Here is a 20,269-nt window from a genome sequence, read left to right on the forward strand (position 1 = left end):
CTGTAACATGGGTGCAAACCAGGTGATTTCAATTCTAAAGGTTGCTTTCGGTCCTAAAATCTCACTTTCTAAAATGTAACATTCCATTTCTTAACCTAGGCGGTGATTACACAAATATTTGCTTTACAATTATTCTTTGAACATATATGTTTTATACAACCTTCTAAATAAGTAATGTTTGAAAATGTGTTGAAATGGAAAAATCCTATGAGAGGAAGCCAGTCTAGTACCATTCTTGAATTCATAAAAGTAGGTGTGAAAATTGAATGCTAGAGGCAAAAAGCCAAGAGCAGATTGAAGCTTGTAAAATTCCTGAGGCTTCAAACCATTTCAGTGATAAGATAGAATCTAAGAAAGTGGAATGAATGGGAACTTGCAGGGCAAGCTGGACTGTTGCGAGCTCATAAAAGTTCCCACAATGGTCCTTGGAGAAAATTGAAATCCAAGGGTTGTTATTTAATAGCTATATTTTCTCTTAGCCAAATGTGACTGTGGATATACATAGCACAGCCTAGGAAACAACTTTCTCCTAGTAGTTTACAATAAGGAGCATCTTAACATTCTCAAAATGACTTTGTTATAAAACTTTTTTCATTACAGCATTATTTCTTTTGCCAAGCATTGTGCTGGGCCACATAAGTCTGCTCTCAAGGAGCTTGCAGACTTAGAAGGCTCTATGTCACTTAGAATAAATTCCAAACTCCTTATTCCTCTCTGACCTCAAGAACACCCTCCACTGGCCTTTTGTCTTTGTTTTATCAAACTCCCTCCTCAGGGCCTTTGCACTTGCTGTACCTTCTACCAGACATTCTACTCCCCCCATCTTTACCTCGCCAGCTCTTTCTTACCATTCAGGTTTCAACTCAAATGTCAGAGATGCTTCTCTAGACCTCCAAATTAAACAAATTAATGTTCTAGTCATTCTCTACCTCATTTCTCAAAGTAATGAACTTCCAATACTCAACATTTGTAAGTACTTGTTTTTTAAAACTTATTTCTAGCCTTCCTTCTCTCAATATAGAGAAAGTTCCATGCTATGCCCCAGTGGCTGGATCAGTGCCCAACACATAAAAGTTGCACATTAAATATTTTAAAATTTTATTAGTATTGATAAATGATATGAGGCAAACAAAAAAAAGCTTTACAAAATGGTTTTTAAGGTTCTGTTTAATCTTAAGATTTATATGCTCTTAAATACTATCAAAGAGTTTAAAGCTTCATGGAGTTGAAAGGTAAAGAAAGGAAAGATGAATCCTGGTTCTGTTTGTGTCCTCTATGTCGGTTGGTGTGATAGAGGGATTCACAGAAGGTGTTGTTAGTGGGATTGGGAAAGATGCATATGATTCTTCAAGGTAGAGAATAAGAGGAAATTATTCCAGGTCAAGTGAACAGCCTGAAAGGCATGAAGAGATAAGAATGCACAGAATGTTGCTAGAACAGAGGATAAATGGAAAGGAAGGGTAATTTGAGCATAGTCATGGAGGATTTGGGGCTTCATTCTGTTATCTGGTGGTGACAGGGATCAGGAAAGTAAAATGACCTCACTCATCTTATGGAAATCTTAGTCTGACAGCAGTGGGAAGAATGGATTTCTGTGGGTGTGAGCAGCAATGAATACTTTGAGATTCTGGCCAAAATATGTGTGTGTGTGTGTGTGTGTGTTTGTGTGTGTGTGTGAGAGAGAGAGAGAGAGAGAGAGATTTGGACATTTTACTTGAGAGAGAAAACTCATAGCTTTCATCAGGCTCAACATAAAAGAAAAAATAATAATAAATTAAAATATAAACACTGATGTAAAGGGAAAGTGAGAAGTACTCACATTGAAGATAAAGAAAAGATCCAGCAGAAGAAATATTTGCCCTTTTTTTTAAAGGTTATCTCCACGAGTAGTATAAGCCCGCCATTAATTGAGTCTTCATACTTTTGGGAAATGCTCAATTATACATATCATAAACATTCAGGCAGATTACGCATTTCTAGAAGACAGGAGGAAGGCAATATTTTACTGACAATGTAGGAAAAGCTTAGACTACATCATATAAGACAGTAATTGCTTGAAGGTAGAAATAGGGGCAAATTCGGGTCTAACAAGCTAAGACAGAAAAAAAGATAGAAAAAGAGAAAAGTACAAACCTTACTCAGGTATGCTCTATGTGATTCTTGCCTCTGCCTCAGTTATCCATTCTTTTGTGGCAAGTGGGTTTCTCCTCCATGCAGAGCAGCCCCTCCCATACCCTATACATCAATGGTCAATTCTTTGGTCATCCATGAACCAGCTCTCTGGTGATGTAATTGGCAAAACTGCTTGAAGTTTAAAGCATCAGAGTTAATCTGTCTTCCCTAAGTTATAATAACGCTATTACAGTCGGGGTAGAAATAGCCCCAAAGTAGAGAAGAGTGAGATCTTAACGGTGAAGTTGAGGAAAGAGGAATTAAAATGAGATGGTGACCAACGGGAAAACTTGATGCCAGTCAAACCAATGGTCATCTCTCCACGGGGATCAACTGGGGAAAAACCGAGGTCAGATAAGGACATTGGCAAGAGAAGCCAACAGGCAGTGGAGTCAGATGGCCTTGTCCTTGTAGAAGCTATGCACACCCCTTTGAAGAGGAGAAAGCTAGATCTCAGGAATTGGCTCCAATTCAGTAGGAAGAAGTTGCAGGAGCCAGGAGGCCGAAAGATGTCTGCCATCTGGAGAAACTGGAGGAAGGAAGATGGGAAGTCATGCTGCTCAGGGGTGGGGACTCAAGAAGAAAGAAAGACTATTTGGCAGGGATGCCTTGGGTGGGGTCTGATGCACCCACAGTACTAGGAGAGTCAGCAATAAAAAAAAATTATTTCCTTTCCAAATCCTGATACATCTATATTTTGAACTGACATTTAGGAAAACTGTCTTTAAATATGTAAATGTAGTGTTTCACATGTGATCATCTTTTTAAAAAATGCATCAGAATCATTAACAGCAATTCTACAAAGTGCAATCAATTTATACTTTTTTGTTAGGGGGAAAAGGGAAAGATACCAGATCTCTCCAGATAGAGAATTTCTTCCTGGAGAAGAAAAAAAAAAAAAAAAAAAATGCAGTGGAAGTCACTGAAATACTGGCAGGAAAACTTAAGGTTAATAGTGGTTACAGGTACAGGCTCTTAAATGAGACCAGGTAGATCAGATCCTGGCTCCACCATTTACCAATTATGGGTTCTTGGGCAAGTTCGTAAACTCTGTAAACCTAAATTTCCTTCACCATACAGTGGGAATAGCACCCACATCAAGAGTTATTATGAGGATTAAAATTCAAAATAGTAATGCATGTAAATTATTTAGCACAGTGCCTGGTATATTTTGAGAGCTAAATAATTGTTATCTATCATCCCCATCATCACTGTTATTAGTTAATTAGAGAGAGCTTCCAGAATTATTCATGGACAGTGCTGATTAGTATTGGAGTGGTCCACACAGACATAGAGAACAGACTTGTGGTTACCAAGGGGGAGGGGGTGGCCAAGGGAAGGACTGGGAGTTTGGGATTAGCAGATGCAAACTATTATATATAGAATGGGTAAACAACAAGGTCCTACTGTATAGCACAGGGAACTATATTCAATATCCTGTAATAAACCAGAATGGAAAAGAATATGAAAAAGAATGTATATATATGCATAACTGAATCACTTTGCTGTAAAGTAGAAATTAACACAACATTGTAAATCAACAATACTTCAATAAACTAAATTTTTTTAAAAAGTATTGAAGTCGTCCATCTTCTACTGATTTGCTGTATGAATTTCACTGAATGATTCAGCTGTAAAAGGGGAACAAGATCTGTCTCTAGGTTAAATCTCAAGAATTTAGATCATAGACATTGTTATTATTAACACTGCCGTGGCACAGACAGGGGTGTTGAGTCCTTGTGTCAACTCTATCGTGAACTCACAAGCCACACATCTGTACAAAGTTTATTGCAGTCTCCAAGGTTCATTTGTATTCTAACATTCTTTGATTCTGCAGCTACTGTTTCAGCTGCAGCACTTGTGAGCTAAAAATAATATAACTCCCCTTTGCCTGTATGGGTATGCTTATGGGTACTGAAAATGCAAAGCATGTGAGTATGTAACCTTCCACAGGTAAAAGATGGGTTGCCCTGCTCAGCCCAGCCTGCCTTTTCACAACAGCCATTTTGTTCTGCCCTTGGCTGGCTGCCTCTTCAGTAATTTTCTGCAGCAAGCTCCATCCTTATCCCAGCCAGCAAGAAGAAAATGAATTTGCTCAGCAGTCCCAGGCATCCCTTTGGATGTTGCAGGAGAGAGCACGCCAGGCATTTCACTGTTAATTATCAGCAGCCTGGCTGCTGTGGCCCCTTGCTGTGCCAATTTGAGAGATGAGACTCTTTACACTGCTTATTAGGCTCAGCTAAATAAATATTACCCAGCATTAGTGTTGTCAGAGATACAGTCTGAATTCAACTCCCTGGAGTGGCTGTTGGTACCCAAGCTTTACACCATCACTTCTCCTTCCTGCTTTCCCTCTCTTACCACACCACCATTGATCTCTTTCGCTCCTCCCTGAACATTCAGCTGGATTCTGACATCAGGGGGCTGAAATATAATATCATTGAATTAGCTCCTTTGTTTAAGGTTATCAAACACCTGTACTATTAGATTTAAGGGCCTCAGTATTAATTACCTCCTATTCTTGACCCAACAGACTAAATTTCTCAGCCATGTGTTTTGAGTTAGATTTCCCCACCCTCCAAAAACTCAGGGGTGAATTTTGATAGGCTTAAGTCCCCTGGCTGCAATGATTGCTTTATAGGTGGGAATATGACCCTAATCAGGGCAATCATAGCCTGAAAGACGGAATTACAGAACTTATTTAAACTATTTGGAAAACAGACTTTCTCTTCTTGGCTGGATGTTGAAGCTAGAAAATATAGCTACTGTTAGCTATTTTGTAACCATGAGGGTAGAAACTACTGAGAATGGAGCCAACACATAGAAAGTGACACAAAGAAATAGAGGGGGAGAAAAGCCCCATGCCTGGTCAAGCATTGAAGAGCTGGATCAAGCTTTACCTGAATTCATTCTAATTTTTGAACATTTCAGTTTTGCATCATTATGCCTCTTCTATCACTTAAGCTTGAGTGTGGGAATTCTAATACTTTCATCCACATATATCTACTTGTTGTATGTGGTCTCCCTGATGTGTCTATTTGTAGCAAGTGCAGGTGGATCCCTGCCATATCCCTTCAGCTCTTACCATAATAATTCTCTCCTACCTGAATTCCTACTCCTAAGGGTGTACTCTAGTGTTTCTGCCTTAGAACAAGACAGACCAAAGTGCTGGGTAATTAATACCCCTTTGAGGCAGCCCTCAGCCAGTAACTGGCAGAAGTTCATGGATAAATACCCCAGCCTCCTTGCTCCCTTAGGATAACTCTGAGATACATTCTCTATATGGGCTCTCAGAGTTCCCCAGTGAGAGTGAGCCTGATTTGATAATGTGCCCCTAATTGTCTGCCTTCCTTTCCCCATCCCACCTCCTCACTTCTTTACGGGCTTGTTGGCATCACCCTCTAACTAAACTACTTGCACTTGGGTCCCTGTGAGCTGAGACATCACTTAACAGAGCAGCAAACTAGAGCTACATTGGCCCACAGGAATTTATAAAAAGTAACATCTACTTAGAACTTTAAAATGCACCCCACAAATTGTTTAACTTACCACAATTTTCATCTTTCCACCCCCAAACAGACTGCTGTATACACAGACCGTTTGACGTTGACTCAGCCTAGAAAACAGCTATGAATTCAAAACCCAGTAAGCCAGTGTGTTCTTTCTTGTCATTGCTGGCCAAACAGAGGGTGATGTACTAGATGGAAGGTTTTAGGAGAGAAAGAGAAGTAAAAGCAAAAGCTAGCCAAGGTGTGGAGGATGCTCGTTAATCCCCAGGCACCTACAATGGCAGTGAGCTGTCTAGACGCATCCATGGGAAGAATCAAGTCACTGAGGTTACTAATTTGGTGGTCCTGAAAGATGAGCAACACAGACATGTTTAATCTCTGGACACACTCCCTCCCCTGCACAGTATCTCTCCTAGTTTCTAAGCCCTCTTTGCTAAGGAAAACATCACCAGGCACGGGGGCTTTGCCAGAAGCATGCATTTGCACTCCAAACGGTACCTGTCAGATGAAAACCGCACTTTGAAATAATGCACTCTGACTAGTCTCACTAATGGGATGTTGTCTATTATTTACATGAAAAATGTTGAAATGCAGACTCCTTTGTTTTATTTTTATTTGGGGCATTTAAAAGAAAACATTCAATCTCATGCCAGTGGGAAAAGGTTCATTTCCCTTTCTGTGTTCCTTGCCATCTTCTAATCCTAGATTCTTGCCAAAGAACACATATGGCCAACAGGGCTTGCACTGAACCCTGTGCAATTCCATTTCCCTCCTATTAGAAAGTACAATCATGGGATAGAAGAGTTAGCACCTTCAAGGTAAAATAACTCAACTTCCTCATTTTACCAAGGACAGGGAAGGCATGAAAGTCTCAGATGACAAAGCTGGATGGGACTTGAAGGGCGTCTGATCCAATTCACCCCTGCCACAGATGAGGAAACTGAGGTACAGATCAGTGAAAGACTTCGTTCAAGATGTCACAGGTGGTTAGGGACAAAGTTGATGTTGGAACTGAGGAATCTTGATTCCATCCACTGCCCCTCCTCCTCATACCATGCTCATTAATTTTGGTTTAACTTTGAATTTTTGTTTCACTTGCATGTTTGTTTTATCTTAAGTTCACATTTCAACCCTATAACTTATCTTGGATGTGGTGTGGGGTGTTTCTTCTTAGAAAACCTGAGATTATACCATTGCTTTTAGGGGTCTTGCCTAAATAATTGTACTGGGGAGAGACCCTCTCAGTAATGAATTTCATCACTGGGAAATCACTAGAAATACCCCATGGCCTTTCCTTCTCTCTTCAGATACAGCCTGAAAAGTCAGATTATACTGATCCAAGCTTAGTCCATTTGGTACGATGCTCATTCCTAAGCTCAAACCAGTTCCTGGGCCTGAGCCCAGGTACTGGTGTGGCCAGAAAAATGCCAGAAGCCATATGGCCTCCCCAGGCCACCTCCCGGATGAAGTTGGATGGCACACCTAGGAACCAACTCACTCCAAGAGATAGAACAGATGGCACCCCAGATATTAATATGTAGAATGTAGACTGCTAAGGTTGTTAAATAAGTTTATATTTTTAGATGGATTCATGAAAATCAAGAATTTTAAAGCCAAAGTGAAAGCCAAGCAAAGGAAACCACAAGACACTGTTCAAAGCTGTGCATTATTCTGTATTTGCTGGCACTGCCTTCCATAGCATCCTCCAACCTCCATAAAAACCACTGGAAAATAACCAGGAAGAAATTAAGTTACAACAAGAAAGGACTTTGGCTTCAGAATTCCATGCTGTGAGACCCTAGAAATGATACTGATGGCTACATTGTCATTTGGCAGAACAAGATGCAAGCTGAATTTTTCCCTGTCTTCACCACCTTGTTCCATGTTCCTTTCCTGATAATCCCACCCTGACTATCCCACCCCATCTCAAACTACTTATGCTTCATTTTGGCTGCACCAGGAACAAGGCCTAAGGGGTATAACAACAATGCAAATCACTGAATCAGTGGAATTGGATAAGAAGATGGACTTGTAAGAATCTCCAATACAAACAGGACCCATCAGAAGGCTTTGAGTGCTTTGCCCATTGTTAGTACCACCTTGCATATGAAGTTATTTCCAGTTTACAGAACACTCTCATACTCATGATCTCATTTGATTTTGATCTTTGTAACAACCTTATGAGATAAATAGAGAATGAATTATTACCCTCATTTTATAGATGAGGAAATGGAGGCTCAGAGAGGTTAAACAGATCACTCAGAGATGCACAGATGATAAGTGGTACCACTGGGACTTGAACCCAAGACTCTTTGATTCCATGTCTAGCATTGCATCTGATTTGGCACTTGCCAATGAATTAACAGCCAAAAGGGCCTTCATGGGGAAATAATTCCAACTGCTGCTAGAACAGCCTAATCCATGGATTAACTGATTTTAATGAGTTAGAACATCAGGGGGTGGAATAAAGTAATATTCCCATATTCTGGGAACATTCCATGTACAGAAACTAGATTCTAATTTATGCATTATTGATACTTAGTGCTTCACCTCTCACTGTATCCAAGACCTTTTACACTTCCTCCCATTGGAGACAGAATACATTTCCCTTCTTCACTGATGATGAGTTTGGCAATGTGATTTGCTTCACCCAATGAAACGTTAGCAAATGTGATGCAACAAAGACTCAAAGTGAACTTGCTCAGTTGAGTTTGCCATCTTGTGCTCTTATTATCTACCCAAAGTAGCTCACTGAACCAAGCCCATCTGAACTCATCCCAGATCATCCAACCTCCATCCAACCAGTGACACATAGTAAGAAAAAAAAAAGATTATTTGAAATAATTGAGTTTGGGTTTGATTTGTTATATAGCAATAGCTGACTGATACACTACCTTCCTTTCATCTTTCCACCTCCAATTGAACGCAGATAGGGTTTGCCATTTGTTATCATTACTCTGTTTCTTTCCAGGCAGTGAATCACCACCTCTTCTTAAGTCCTAGATTAGCAGGGGTTTCAATATCAGGATCTGTATCATCATAGAATTATGAAAAGCTACCATTAAGGACCCAGTAAAACTGTAAAAATAAGGTGGATGATGATATACCCACAAAGGAGAACCTCATAGGTACCAGATAAATATTCAATGAATGATCAAAAACTTTGGTCATTTAAAGGCTATTTTAGAGTTAGCATGTTAGAGGAAACACATTGTCATTAGACAATATTTTCTATGTGCTTTTTTACATGGTGACTTGGTGCTTGGCGTGCTAGGAAGACAGACTGCCCATCCCCTAGTGGCTTATTGACTAAAACAGACAACACAGAGGCAGGCAACTGGTAGAAAATGTAGAATAGGTGTTGGATAAATTGATACTAAAAGGGTAAGGTTAGATATTTTCTTTGGTTTGATTCTGCCATTTTGGCTTTGTTGGATGCATCATCAAAGCCCCCAAAAACCCAGTTCTGCTGGCTCCCTAGAAACCTGCATCAGGCTTCCAGCTCTAGAAAATTACATGCTTTTCTTGGTATTCAGGAGGTTCAAATCCCCTAGTTCTCTAATCAACTGCTCCAAGCTGGGGTGGGGTGAGGAGTGGGGGAGGGGGAGGGTGTACCAATAGCAGCCCACTTACAGCAAGGATATAGCTATTCATCAGTTATCTGCAGACAGTTTCCTGGAGATGATGGAAAGACTATGTCTAACACCTGGTCAGCACTCAAGAACATTTGCTAAATGAAAGAAGGAGGAAGACAGGAACCAGTCCCTGCCCTCCCCATCCTTCCATCTTCCACTCTGTTTCATGTCAGTTTGATCAAGTAGTATCCATTGTCTGGTTCTCTCCAACTCTCATTGGTTCCAGCCCTATGATTCAGCCATTACACGCCTCCAAATTTCTTCATTGATTACATCCTCCCCCCAATCCCTGGCACGGTGACCTTGATACCTGCAGATTTTCCATTTCAGCTCTCAACCCCTTTCTTAATGTGCCCCAGTGCAAGGTATTTTGTACATAGTTCCCACCCTGACTGTAACTCCAGAAAGATGGACTTTGATTCTCAATTTTTTAAAATATTCTTTATAACAGCATCATGCTGGGCACTGAAGTACCCAGTGCTGTGCCACCTACAAAGAACTTTATTCTACAGTAACTCATCTGACCTTCACCGCAGGTGGATAGTACAACCCTACCTGTTCAAATGAGGACCTGGAATAAAAAGAGGGTCACAGAGTTGGAATACAGAGCAACCAAGATGCAAATCCAGTTTTCCTGTCTCCAACTCTGGGAATTATTTCTTTGCTTCATGCTATTTTTTAAAAGTACTAGCACTGCTGAAATTCTTGGATATCCTTTATAATATTCCAATTTAAAAGAGAAAATTTAAAATTGCTAAGAAAAGAACTAGTTGGTATGGCACACAAAAATGGCCACAAGAAGACTGAACGACTTAGAATGCCCATCTTTGCCAAAAATGACCATTAGCCATATTCCAATGCATTAATATAGATCTTATCATTCTGGGTTCCGTTGGCAGGACTCTCTCTTACAAAAATAACTTCAGATTTAATGGGTAGAATGAGATTCAGTCCAAAGGCCCTGCACTCTTTAAAACTCGGCTTCCAGCCAAGACTTCAAAGCTGACTAAAGAAGAAATGTCAGGAAAGACCAAAGGCTGGCACCGCATCACGAATCACTCAACATCTATTGGAACTTCCTACTTTTTTTAATATTTACTTTCCAGCGTAATGGGGCCCTTGGGCTTTTGGAGGACCCTAAAAACTGCATCTTGAGAAGGTGTCCAGCTTATTCAGTAACCATTGTCCAGTCTGATTTCATTTTGAGATCATTTGCAAATAACCAGCTTGAGCATGAAATACTAGAAAAGTTCTAGGTTCAGGAGGAGGTGACAAGGGCATAGCTCCTGGCTGTTGCATGAACTGACTGTGTGAAGTTGAGCAAATTCCTTGGCCGATTCTGACCTCATTCTTTCCACAAATATTTATTTGAGCACCTACAGTGTGCCAGGCACTGGAAGTAGAAGAGCCCACCAGACAAAGATCTTGCCCTCAGGGAACTCACATTCTAGGGGAGATGCATGATAAGCAGATAAGTAAACATATAATAAGGACATGAAAACAGCAAGGAGGCCTATGGAGACAGCACAGAGAGCTATTTTGGATAGGGTTCTATTTTGGGGAGGGTAGTCTTTTGGGCAGAGTAAAATGAAAGAAATGTCTGGGGGAAGAGAGTTCTAGGTGGAGGGGACAGCACGCCGGAAGGGCCACTGGTAGGGGTGCACCTGGTGTGTTCATGGAACAGGGAGAAGGCCAGATCCTTTGCTCTGGCTGGAGTAGAGTGATAGAGGGGAAAGAGGGGACAGGGAGGAGGTGAGCGTAACTGGGGCCCAATCTCAGAGGGTCTTTAGGCTTGGTAATGACTTGGGATGGGAAGTCACTGGAGAGATCTGAGCAGGTGACAGTATAATCTGACTTAGGTTCCAGGAGCATGACTTTGGCTGCTATACAGAGGAAGGACAGACTTCTGCTCATCTGGAAGCAAACTGGTACAGATAAGAGAAACAAAGAGGGCTTCCCACTGACCCTCTATGAGCTGAGATCCCAAGTCATAGGCTTTGCTGAACAAGTCACTGCCCATCTTGGTGGAAGCACCTCCAGGCTGGGGCAGCTCTTCCACCCCAGAGGCCCGGGGCAGTGCCATTCCTCCTCCATTAGCCTATGGAGGAAGGACAGATTCCAGCCAGCAGGAGCTCCTGGGGGACCTGGTGACCTCCCTGCGGCCCCTGGAGCTCAGGGTGGCTTTTCAGAGATGGCCGCTTTGGGTAGTTCCAGATAGAAATGACCCAATTTGCTGCTCTTCATTTCCATCCAGCCTCCAGCCTTTCTTCCCAAAAGGTAATCTGGAAAGGTCAGTGGGATTGAAGCACTTGGCCTTGGCCCAACAGAGTGATTATTCTGTGGCTGCTCAAGGCTTCAGGAGCTTATTTCTTTTTCTGGGTCACCTGCTTGGTGCGAATTCACCCAAATACAGCAGTTTGGCATTTTTAGAGCTATACATTTTAAGTGCATTTCTACTCTCCTACAAAAATTCAAGCTAGGGTTGGGGCAGGGTCCGTCCCTCTGTTTGAAACTTAGAGACCCACCAGGCCTCTTAGCTCCCACCACGGCTGCTGGAATCAGTCCTCTGCACCGCTGCATCGTAGCCACTCCAAGAATCCTGAGTCATTTCACTGGTTCTGTTTTTCCCCCCTTTTCCCGGGCAACGTTTCCTGAGGCCAAGGAACACTGCAGCTCGACGATCGCCCCCCCCCTTCAGCAGGGCAGGCACCCACACCCCTTGGCCTCCCTCCGGCGGCCGCGGCTCAGGGCTGCGGCGGAAGGTCGGGGAGCCGGATCGCCCCGCGAGCAGCAGGCGCTGGCGCGGGGCGCGCGGCGCGGAGGGTGGGTGGAGGCGCGGCGCGGGCGGCGCTGAGCTGGGCGGCGGGGATTCGCCTGCGCGCGGGCTGGGAGGCGGGCTCCTGACTCACAGCGGTACCCGCGGGGCTGCAGCCCGGCCTCCCCCGCCCCCTGCCATCTGCGGCGGAGGCGAGGGGCGCCGGGCCGGCCTCCCCTGGCTCGGGGGTCCTCTCGAGGGCTTTCCGAACAGCCGCGCTCATTTCCGCGGGAGCCCTAGGGGCGCTGTACTGTCACTGTTTATTTCCACTTCTGCCCCGGGAGACTCCGACGGGGCAGAGCTTTCATCCACCCCCCGATGAATTCGGGGCCGTCGCACTTGGCACCGTTCCTGGCACGTCATCACGACTTGGGGGATCAGTAAACAGCAGTGGAAGGAAGAGGGAGGGAGGGGGAGGAGAGAGACAGGGCGGGAGAGAGGAGAGAAAACGGAAGCGGCCTCGAGCCTCCATGTCTGCAGAAGCGCTGCCCGTCTCCCTTTGAAACACAGGGATTAAAGCCGTGTTTAACCCCTTGGCCTGGCCGCCCCTCACACACCTCTGGCATCGTCCTCAATATTTATGCTTCTAGAGTGACAGTGATGTGATCAGGAGGGAAGGAAAGGACAAGGAGAAAAGGGGGTGTCTCTTGCTCTTAAACATGAGGGGGTCATAAACATGTCATTGTCCCCCAACCACCAGTTGCCCCCAAAGCAAGGCAGGCTGGCGGCCCTTCCCTTCCTTATCATAACCGCAGAATGTGCAGAGCCTGGAGGATTATCAGACACGTCTAGGACCCCATGTTACAGATGAGGAAACTGAGGTTCAGGGACACTCTGTCATGTGCCCAAGTCGAGGAAGACAGGACAGGAATCAATGAGTTGGAGCTTGGATTTCCAATCGCTTATCCTGCCTACTGCATCCCACGGCCTCTCTCTGAGCTTTCTCCTCTCCCTAATTTCCCAAAATGAAAGTTCTGGAAGAAGCCCCATATTGTGTTTTGCTCAGGGCCTGGACTCTGAACATGTGGAATTCTGGATGCAGAGACCCAGGCAACCAGCAGCCTCTGAAACCTCCACCCACCAGCGGGGAGCAGCTGCCAGAGGCTGCCTGACAACAAGCTTTCTGGGGCAGCTCTGCGCACGGAGAGGTGTGTCGCTTGCAGCTCCAAAAACAGATTTTGCCGTCTCATCCCCACATTTGCAGTCTCCAGTTGGCTTCTTGTGATTGGCCAGAACTTTTCCTCACTAGAAAGATGAGGAGAATTTGCCTCCTCCAACCGGCTGGGGGAAAACATTCTGCAGCAGGAAAGATGGGAATGACTTCCACCCCCTCTAATGGGGACCAGGGGGATAGGCGTGGGCTCCACAGGCTGAATGATGCCAGGGACCCCCAAGGGTCCCTACACCTGACCCTGGGGGGAGGTGGCCTCTGACGGGGTAACTGACCTTGAACCTTTCAGTCTGTAATTGGGGGTGTCGGAGTGGATTCTCTGGATTTCTGGACCAAAACGTTTCTCAAAATTTAATTTCAAAAGTTGTCATCAGGGGCTTCCCTGGTGGTGCAGTGGTTAAGAATCCGCCTGCCAATGCAGGGGACACGGGTTCAAGCCCTGGTCCAGGAAGATCCCACATGCCACGGAGCAACTAAGCCCATGCGCCACAACTACTGAGCCCGTGCTCTAGAGCCCACAAGCCACAACTACTGAACCCATGTGCCACAGCTACTGAAGCCTGTGTGCCTAGAGCCTGTGCTCCGCAACAAGAGAAGCCACCGCAATGAGAAGCCTGTGCACCTCAACAAAGAGTAGCCCCCGCTCGCCGTAACTAGAGAAAGCCCGCGCGCAGCAACGAAGACCCAACGCAGCCAAAAATAAATTAATTAAATAAATAAATTAAAAAAAAAAAAAAAAGTTGTCATCAGGGCTGGCAGCTTGTGTACACAGCAGGTGGTTGCTAATAAATTTCAGTTTGGGGGCAATTACAGCTACCTGTCTGCCAACCGCAGTCCACTCCCATGCCAACTGCACCACACTGATTCTTAGCTTTCTCCAGTGTCGGGAACTCTGCCCTGAGAGATGCCCTCCTTTAGCCTGACCCGCAGGCTTCAAGGCATTTCCCAGGGTCAGGCTTAATTAGCTATTAATATCCCTAATGCAGCGGTTCTGGCCTTGGCTACTCATTAGAATCACCTGGAGAATTTAAACGAATACTGAGGCCCAGGCCACACCTCAGACCGAATAAAGCAGTATTTCTGGAAGTGTTTTCTAAAAGTCCCCCTCGAGTGACTATAATATACAGTGAGGTTGAAAGCCATTGGTCAGATGGTAACTGCTGGTTTTACCTGCCCACATCTGTCCCCCTTCTAGTAACGGCACCTGATGTTCTGGGGAAAATCCCACTCTCTCTTAATCCACGTGATTGAGTGGTGCTTGCCCCACCCTCACCTCCCACTCTACCCTTCTCTGGGGGGCTAGCAGGTTACCAGTTTGGCTAATTAGCATTTGCCATTCCCCTGGAGAAAGCAATCCGTTCAGGCACACTATGTGACCCGAGGAGTCCAGTGAGAATCAGCCAGAAGACTTTTGCTGAAACTACTGGGAAGGGAAAGTTCTCTTTGTGCTGCAGTTATTCAGCAGAAAACATGGGAGTCCCAGGTTCCCAACAGCCATTTTTGTCACCATGTGGAGAAAGCCTGCCTGTAAATTAAAGCAACACAGAGGAAAAGAGAGATTACTGATGGAGTGAAAAAGACGGAAACCTAATTAAAACCATGCCTGAAGCCAGATACCCTTCAGTAACAAAAACAAATAAATTCCCCCTCTTCACTCAAGCCAATTTGAGCTGAAATTTCTGTGATGGGCCAGCATCAGAATTAATCTGTTACATAACTATGTGTTACCTTGAAATGCAATGAACAGAGTTCTCATCTGAAGGGTCACCACACAAGTGAGCTTAGATGTTCATGGGGAATAGTCCCAGGCATCTAAAGACAGCAAGAGCACGATGCCCACCTTCAAGGATGGTGGCTGTCAGAGGAGAGTGGTGCAGAAACTAAAGACAGACATGTCCTACTGCATTGTTTTCTTCAGTGAACATCAAGAGCCATGAGTAGCTAGGCCTTAGCTAAATGAGAAAAAGCTTGAGGCAGAAATAAGTAGGTCCCAGGGATAATGTGTGGACTAAATTTTAACCATGTCTGTTAGAGCTCTTTAAATAGCCAATAGAACAATGATACAGGAAGTTATACAGCCAAACAAAAGCAGACAACAGACCATCAAGACAATGCATTGGATGCTTTCTTGGTCAGGGGAAGTTTCCTGGAAAATGTACCCTCTGTCTGAAGGTACAAAGGAGGGAAGGGTAATTGACTCACTGAATTTTCAATTTGAAAATTATATCAGTTAGCTATTGCTGCATAACAAACACCCCTAAACTTGGTGGCTTAAAAAAAATGATTTATTTGGCCCAGCAATCTGAGTTAGGGTCAGCTGGATCCTTCTTCTGGTCTCATTTGGGCTCACTCATGTATCTGCAGTTAGATTCTGGTCATTTTCTGGAGTTGGCTGGCTGTTGGCTGGCATGATGGGGTGACTGGACCATGTGTCTCTCACCCTTTAGCAGCCTAGCCTGGGCTTATGTACATGGTGGAGGCAGGCTTCCAAGAGTGAGAGGAAAATCACACAAGGAATCTTGGGATCGAGGCTTAAAACTTGCACATTTTCATTCCACCCCACTATTTGTCAAAGCAAGCCACAGCTCCACTTTTTAAGGGGAGGAGTTGCAAAGTCACATTACAGTGAGCCAATAAGAACTGAACTCAGAGGTGATTTGACCCAACTTTTCCTATCTGACAGGTGAGAAACTACAACGAGTGAGCTTACCCATGTCCCCCTCTGATTATGGAGGAGTATTCTGGCCTCCACACTTGATGATTTGTCTACTACACTTACCTTTTCTTAGTTATTTCTCTTACAATGTAGATCACTTGGCGTCTAGTAAATTTTCCATAAAGTGACTAAGGATGACATTGTTTAAATTTGCTACTTTATAATTAAAGAAACTGACACTTTTCTTCTCAAGGTCACCCACCAAATATATTGTGGTTCTTTCTCTGGACTGGGCACTGAGACACAACAGAAAACAGGGCAGACATGGATTCTATCTGCACAAAGCACAGAGTTTACCATCTAAATGGGGTATCTGGACCTGAACCAAGACCATCCAATTCTTCCTCCGGACATACTTTTCATCCCCAGTTGCTGTTATGATTCTGATCTGTATGCTGATCTGTATTTCAAAGCCAGCTGTTTGCATTTGTGATGGGAACGATCTATATTAATTTACAGAGTTCTCAGCCTACGCTTATTCCCTTTTCTACCCCTGCTAAGGAGAATTTTCTCTTTGACTACTCAGCTTTGTCTCTTCTCCCCTGGAGAGTTCTGTCTTTGTTGGGTAAGATCCCAGGCTTTTGTGACAGCTGAATATGGAAAATGGATAGAGACAGTTTGGAAGGAGCAGGAAGAAAGAATTGAGAAAATGATAAGACAGAAGAGCCATGTGTAGTGGGGCTTCAGATAGAACAGAAGTGTGAATAGAAGGGAAGGAATTTGGAGAATGAGAAGGTCCAGAAAACTATAGGTTATATGAAAAGAGAGAAAAAAGAATTTTAAAAAATACTGTGCTGAATTATATCTCTTTTTTCTTCCAAATATGCAAAAAAGGGGGCTGTTTAATACTGCCCCCAAAGTTATGTGTCAATTTTATTATTTCAAGACATTTAGCGTTTGCCTGATTTTTTTCCATAGTAAACCACGCTCTAATATTTGCCTGCAGGTTCCAAAGCACTATAGATTTCTTTTTTTTTTTTTCTTTCGCTTCTTTATCTATTAGATATGATAGTAAAATTGAATTTTGGCACTCAAAGAGGACTTAGAGAAAATAGCCCTCACTCTGTTTTCAGGAACTGTACTTTGAGATATTTTCTAAAAGTACAGAAAATTGGACGGAATGATGAAACAAACATTACTTAATTACTGTTAACCCTTGAATGCCAGGGGTGAAGGACACCGACCCCAGTGTGATAGAAAATCCGATTATAATTTTACAGTTGGCCCTCCATATCCTTGGTTCTGCATCTGTAGATTCAGCCAATGGCAGACCTTGTAGTACTGTGGCATTTACTGAAAAAAAAATCTGTGTATAAGTAGACCAGTGCAGTTCAAATCCGTGTTGTTCAAGGGTCAGCTGTATATCTCCTTCAGAATGTTTAATTAAAATAACTAGAATATTATACATGAGCCAAAGTCTTATTTATTCTATTTCTCTAACCCATCTTTTCCCCCGCTCAAACTGACTGACATAAATTTAGTGTGTTATCACCCAGTCCAGATTTTTCTATTTTGCCACATACATGTGGGAGATATATAGAGTTGTTTTTTTATATGGATAAAAGTTATCAGGCTGAATGTAATGTTTTTCCATTTCTTTTTCCATTCAACATTTTTTGAAATCTGTGTTGATTTATATGGCTCTAGTTCATCATTGTAACTGTTACATAGCATTCCATCACGTGAATATATAACCTTCCATTTTTATAGCTCTTTATGTTGTTTCCAAATTTTCTGTAGTACAAACAGTGCTGCAGTCTACACAGGACTTTGATGTGTCTTCTGTGACCATGTGGGACACCAGCCTTCTTTTCGTGCTTTCCTGATATATCAAATGCCTTTTCCATCTCTTATTTCTAACCCATCTGAGTTTTGTTACTTAAGTGCATCTCTGGAAAGTGACAAATAGATGGATTTTTTAAAACAATTTGATTGTCTCTAGTTTTTATATAATCTATTTCCATCATTATAATTACTGACATGTTTGGACTTATCTCTGCCATCTTATTTTGTACATTCCATTTGGGAGATTTTTCTTAATTTCTTTTTCTTCCTCTCCGTGAATTTTGTTGGATCCTTTTCCTTCTGGCTTCCTTTACTGGTCCCATTTTATTTCTACTATTTTAGTGGTTACCCTTAAATGTTTAACATGTATACTTAAGAAATCGCAAGTTAATCTTCATCCTTCTCCTTCTTCCAAACAGTACAAGAGTTTAGAATGCACTAACTCTGACCTACGCTCACTCATGTTATTATGTTCTAGTATGTTTGTTCTGGCATTTCTATGTATAATATTTGAGATAGAAGGCGAGCTCTCCTGGGTCAGGTCAACCTTCCATTGAAAGTCCCGTAATAGAATTTCTAAAGATTGAATATTTGAAAATTCTGGCTGTGCACAAAATTGTTGATAGTAATTACTGTAGAATGATGTGATGAAAAGCGATTTTTTATTCTTTTCTATATTTTTGTTTTTCTACATTTTCTCCTTTTTTTCCATAATGAAAAACTGGAAAGAAAGAAAGAAAGAAAGAGAGAGAGAGAGAGAGAGAGAGAGAGAAGGAAGGAAGGAAGGAAGGAAGGAAGGAAGGAAGGAAGGAAGGAAGGAAGGAAAGAAAGAAAGAAAGAAAAAAAGAAAGAAAGAAAGAAAGAAAGAAAGAAAGAAAGAAAGAAAGAGAGAAAGGAAGAAAGAAAGAAAGAGAAAGGAAGAAAGAAAGAAAGAAAGAGGAAAGGAACTTTTTTTTTTTACTACTTTATTCTCATTTTGCACTGTAGTTTTCATTTTAACTAATGGTGGGATATAATTTCAAACTTGCCAATTAAGAGTAGTTTTATCAGGACTCCCCTGGTGGCACAGTGGTTAAGAATCCACCTGCCAGTGCAGGGGACACAGGTTCGAGCCCTGGTCCGGTAAGATCCCACATGCCGCGGAGCAACCAAGCCCATGTGCCACAACTACTGAGCCTGCGCTCTAGAGCCCACAAGCCACAACTACTGAAGCCCACGTGCCTAGAACCCATGCTCTGCAACAACAGAAGCCACCACAATGAGAAGCCCACGCACCACAAGGAAGAGTAGCCCCTGCTCGCCGCAACTACAGAAAGCCCGCGCGCACCAACAAAGACCCAACGCAGCAAAAAATAAATAAATAAATAACTTTTTAAAAAAAAAGAGTAGCTTGATCTCTATCATGTGTCACTTATAAATTGACACAACAATGCCACATAACAAACGATCTCAAAACCTCAGCGGCACGCAACATTGAGCATTTATTTCTCACACATCTGTATCTGCTGATCTTGGTCTGGGTCTGGTATGGTAGACAGAATAATGGTACCCAAAGATGTCCATGTCCTAATCATCAGAATCTGTGAATATATTACCTGCCATGTAAAAGGAACTTTGCAGCTGTGATTAAGGATCTTGAGATGGAGAGATTACCTTTGATTATCTGGGTGGACTTGATATAATCACAAGGGTTTATAAAAGAGATTGGCAGGAGTTCACACAGGAGAGATGCTATGCTGCTGGCTTTGAAGATGGTAGAAGGGTCCATGAGTCAAAGAATATAGGCAGCTTCTAAAAGCTAGAAAAGACAAGGAATCAGATTTTCCCCTATAGCTTACAGAAGGAATGCAGCTCTGTGGACCCATTTGAGACTTCTGACCTCCAGATCTGTAACAATAAATTTGTGTTCTTTTAAGCCAATAAAACTGTGCTTATTTGTTACGGTGTCAAGAGAAACCTTATACACCTGGGGATATCTGGAAGTTAGCTGATCTAAAATGACTTCAGCTAGGATAACTAGGATGACTCAGCCCTCCTCCACATAACCCTTAATCCTGGGCATGTTTTCATGATGATGGCAGACACAAAAGTGCAAGAAAATGGAAACACATGGGCCTTCTGAGACTTAGGCTTTGAACTGGAACAAATACCATCAGCTTCATTCTATTCACTAAAGCAAGTGACATAGCCAACTCCAGATCCAAGAGTGTGGAAATAGACTCCACCCTAGACTCTACCTCATTAGAAAGAGGAGTTATGAGGTCCCATGATAAAGGACATAGATACAGGATACGCAAAGAATTAGGGAAAATGATGCAATCTACCAGAAAGAGGTTAACACAGTCTCTTTCAGATTAACCTAGTCTCATTTAGTAGGTACATGATTAATCACTTTTAATTCCAGATGCTCTGTCAAGATAATATCTCTTCTTTCTCAGTTGGTTTCACAATCTGATCATCCCTTCT

The sequence above is a fragment of the Eubalaena glacialis genome, chromosome 13, assembly GCF_028564815.1.
Source record: "Eubalaena glacialis isolate mEubGla1 chromosome 13, mEubGla1.1.hap2.+ XY, whole genome shotgun sequence".
Lineage (NCBI taxonomy): Eukaryota > Metazoa > Chordata > Mammalia > Artiodactyla > Balaenidae > Eubalaena > Eubalaena glacialis.